The 4,728-nt window shown below is 38.6% G+C and overlaps 1 pseudogene; it reads left to right on the forward strand.

Annotated features, from left to right (window-relative positions):
* Positions 1–439: 439 nt before the first annotated feature.
* LOC132902393 (uncharacterized) lies at positions 440–1,350 on the forward strand (annotated as a pseudogene).
* Positions 1,351–4,728: the final 3,378 nt, after the last annotated feature.

Here is a 4,728-nt window from a genome sequence, read left to right on the forward strand (position 1 = left end):
CCTGTATGCTCCTGGCATAGAAATAAGACAGGGAAATGCTTATATTTGCATGTCGCCATCATGTATACGAATTAGTATTGAAAGGCGTATTCGAAACTAAAATCAACCAAATTACGACGAGCCCTGACATTCAATTGTTAAAAAAATTCCAAGAAAACTGGAAAAACATAAACTCTGAGAAAATAGAGAGTCATAAAGAAAAGCTTTCTTGTCTGGGTGATGCAAATATTAATGAACGGCTAGAGTTTTACCGGAGTGAGTTAGAGTTAGAGACGACTATCGCGAATTAATAGGGCTTTCAATAAAGTTTCTTGGCGGTGATACAGAAAATAAATTTAAGATACGGCCTCCAGGCGCCATGCACCAAGCTAAGTGGATGGCAAGAGCTATTTACTCTCTAAAAATATCATTTCTAAGCACGCAATTCAGAATCGCAAAGATGGAAAAGGAAGCCCTCCTTGACGTCTGCCTATTCATCGTCACATCTTACGTCAAACCCTGGCTGCAATGTATTTTGGCAGTGAATGCTCCTTACCAGGACCTGCTTTTTAAAAGCCATGAAGGCTTACGAGGCAATTGACAAAAGTATCTCAAAGGCAGCTTTACAGAAGTTTGTCAGCACTTGTGGTATTTGACCGACGAGGTGTCTATCTTGTCTCTCTGTGATGATAGTGTAGACCAAGAGACTAATCTAGGTTACTAACTTGTCCAAAACGATTCCATCAGCTCTTGGGAAACGGTACATGCCATCAAAAGAAGAACTCTGTGGCCCACTCTATGAAAAAAAAACTCGAAGACTTCGTTTCGGCCAAAAGCAAATCTTTGTTGACTCGGCTGAAACTTGACGACAGCTTTCTCAACGAGTCTCCTTCTTTGTGGTAAAATAATGCTTCATTTCAACAAGCTAAAATGAAGGTACAGAACTTAAGAGCAGTAAACGATACCGCCGAAAGAGTAGTCAAGTTGATGCAAGACTTTCATGGCTTGATCACTGTCGAAGAGGAACAGAAACAATTTTTATTACGTTGCGTACAAGAACACAGGCAGATATATCCAGACTGTAAAAAGCAAACTCTGAAAAGGAAATATGAAAAATAAAGCCCTTATTACCATTTACTGATGTTACTATTTTTTATTTATTGAATTGAAATAAAGTTCTTAAATCTCCCTTATCTTCCCTATTTCTCCATACTAGCTTTCAGATTCAAACTTTGAAGCTAAGTCGGCACGGGTTACTATTATCAGATTGCAATAATACTTCATATTTAAGACTTATGGGTCAAATCGAAAAAAAATAGAGGGTATGCGTACCCAAATTCCCAAAAAAAAAAATCGCCCTTATAGCCTGGGACACCCTAGTATGTATGTTTAAAATCTTAATATTAATTTAATAAAATGGGACCCCAGCAAAACCCTATATTGCAATTGTGCAAAGTAAAGCAGGCGGACTCCAATTTACAACGCTGTAACAACTGCAGTGTAAGCCGCTTACAGCGCGTCGCGCCGCGGTATGAAGTTGTAAAGTTGACTCACAACATTTGTGTTGTCTGAGTTGTGAGATTAGAATACCGATTATCTTTCAGTTAATTTGTTTCTCCAAAACTAATACTACTTATTACTAACTAGGACTATATTGTTCAATGCATATTTTTTTCAGAGGCAATTAAAGATTTTTAGGCGATAAATAACATATATAAAGCGATGTCTAAGCAACATTTATATTCAAATAATAAACGGATTGATTAAATTAGCTATGGATTAAGTTTGCAAAGGGAACGTCATAAAAGTATACAGTGTTATAAAAAATACGTTTGACGTTATTACCTGAACGGGGATTGAACCGTTCAAGTCTCTACAACAACGCTTCACAACCCGACAGAAATGGAAGCCTGCTCAAAAAATGTCCAGTCCTCTTCTAAACAACTCTTGTAGAGAATAAAAAAAAAGCCCGTGGTATTGAGAAGCTACAATTTGTTGCAAGTGAATCGGCCTTTCATACAGGATGGTCGGAAAGCTCGCGTGAATCCTACTACTATTATAAAGGCGAAAGTTTGTATGAATGTATGGATGTTTGTTACTCTTTCACGCAAAAACTACTGAACCGATTACCATGAAATTTGGTATGTAGGTAGCTGAAGACCCAGAATAACACATAGGCTACTTTTTATCCCAGAGTTCCCGCGGACTTGATAGGGTTTCCATGCGGACGAAGTCGCGGGCGGCCTCTAGTTATTCCATACGCGGAGAAACTTTTATCGTTACTTCCGTGTTGTTGCCGGCCCCTTAGCAAACTGGACGTAGTGTCATGCAGACTTAAACGCTAACGTTAAGAGAAACGAAAACACTCTAAAATTACCGATGTGAATGAGATTTGATACACAGATATAATATATATTTAAGAAAAAGAAACACGTTAAGGGTAGCCCGGCGCAAAATTTAGTTCCCCATATCACAAGTCCTGTTCAGGGCTAGCTCAAGCTGATTAGTCCCTGATGTGGTTCATTTAATATCGCATTTCACCAAATAATTCAATACATATAATGGTATACAATTCGCTGAAGTCACGAGTGCTACGAGAGTTCGTAGACGCACGTCTAGGCCGTAGCTAGTAGCTACGAGACGCTACGAACGTTTGAATCGCTCGATTGTTTAAAAAATTGACAGAAATACTTCTCAAATGAAAGTGCAGCGCCGAAACGTAATACGAGTAGGAGGCCTTCAGTTTAGATTCCCGGTAGTATGACGAAAATGAATGATGCGAAAGAAGTATGCAGGGACTGTGGCAAGTAGAAATTAGAAGGTCCGTACCGTTGGTACTTTTAATTATATATGCATGCATTTCTTTAAAATATCAATGAGTGTCATGATACAACAGGTTGAGTTAAGCTATTTGTGTGATTGGTCTAGATTTTTTATATTTGCTATAATTTATCAGTTATGTCCTGTTTTCTAAGGGGGCTAGAGTGAGGGTTCCCCTGGCCGTATATATTTGCGTTAAGTTACCTGTTAACATGCTGGGCTCCGCATCGATACCTTCTGCTATGTATGCTTTTATACACTCTTAATTTACTTCAATACGGAGCAGGCTATGTACGATGAGAGAGCAGGAAACTAGCTTAGTATATTTTACCTATCTATTTGGGTCTGAATTCATACATTCATTTATATAACAGCCAGTAGTTTTGCTTTTAGTTCACTTCGTTTGCTCTTTACTGACTGACTGACAAGTGTATCGCCACCAATCAAGCTTTTAAGTGTCACCTGTCTCTTGAGCAGCACGGAAAGATAAGCAGTTTTAACACTTTAATCGCCTTTAACGACATGGACAAGCAACCTGTCACTTTATGAATCTCTATTCTATCATTAAGCCAAACAGCTCAACGTGGCCTATCAGTCTTTTCAAGACAATTGGCTGTGTCTACCCCGCAAGAGATATAGACGTGCTGATATGTATGTATGTTGACGACATCCATAGGAATAAGGCGGAGTGACCCTTTACTGAATTGCCAGAAACCAAAAAGAAATAATAGCAAATAATATTGCGAAATTTCACAATAACATTCGCATAAGCAATGCTTAGTTATAATTCAGAAATGCGAATAAACTGTTTATCACTTCTCAACTTGCTGGATAGCTCGGAACTACAGCACGGGCACAATGCCTGTTCTTTGTGTCGCCGTCATAAATTAAAAGCAGGCCGCAGACAGAAGTTCCTTCAACCAAAAGCACACCAAAGTTTCCTGCAGTTACGTCGCAAGTGGCGCGCTAAAGCTGGGCTAAAAGATATATAGAGAACTAGCTAACTGCCCTGGCTTTTCTCTTCATATAAGTACTAGATGTTACTTTGTATACTACATACATATGGTCACGTCTATATCCCTTGCGAGGTAGACAGAGCCAATAGTCTTGAAAAGACTGAGTGGCCACGTTCAGCTATTTGGCTTAATGATAGAATTGAGATTCAAATAGTGACAGGTTGCTAGCCCATCGTCTAAAAAAGAATCCCAAGTTTGTAAGCCTATCCCTTAGTAGCCTTTTACGACATCCATGGGAAAGAGATGGAGTGGTCCTATTCTTTTTTGTAATGGTGCCGGGAACCACACGGCACCTACTTTGTATACTTGTTGAGAATAACAGCGCAGCCGAAATAGCTCTCAAAGGTCTGGTTTTTACCGGTGACAATTACAGTTATTTTATAATCAAATTATAAAAATTCTGTTAATAATAAATTTTAAATTATTATGTTAGTCCCATATCTAATCTATATTTAAGTTGCATGAAAATCCGTCCAATAGTTCTTGCGTGAAAGAGTTTTTTTTATTATTTTTTTTTCTTCCCGGGATTTGTGGAAAATAGGGCAGAATTCAAGGTGGATGTTTTGAGGAGTCTCGTCTTCACAAGGACAACGATCGTCCTCAGTGATTTTGAATTTGTGCAGGTAGGTTTTATGGTATCCGTGTCTGCGTAAAAGAGTTACAAACACACACAACTTTCGCATTTATAATATAAGTAGGATTTCCACCAGGATGAAGCCATCGAGCCTTGTGACAGTTGGCTCTGTCTACTCCGTAAAGAATAAGTTGTTAATATAAAGTCATCACCAGGTAGATGGAGAAACAGTCTCAAAAAGACTCATAGGTCATGTGCAACTGTATCCAGTTGCACTTTGTTATATGGGATTCAAATATTCACATATTGATAACCAAGTTATTGTTCCCTGAAGCTGAT

The sequence above is a fragment of the Amyelois transitella genome, chromosome 2 (assembly GCF_032362555.1).
Source record: "Amyelois transitella isolate CPQ chromosome 2, ilAmyTran1.1, whole genome shotgun sequence".
Taxonomy (NCBI): domain Eukaryota; kingdom Metazoa; phylum Arthropoda; class Insecta; order Lepidoptera; family Pyralidae; genus Amyelois; species Amyelois transitella.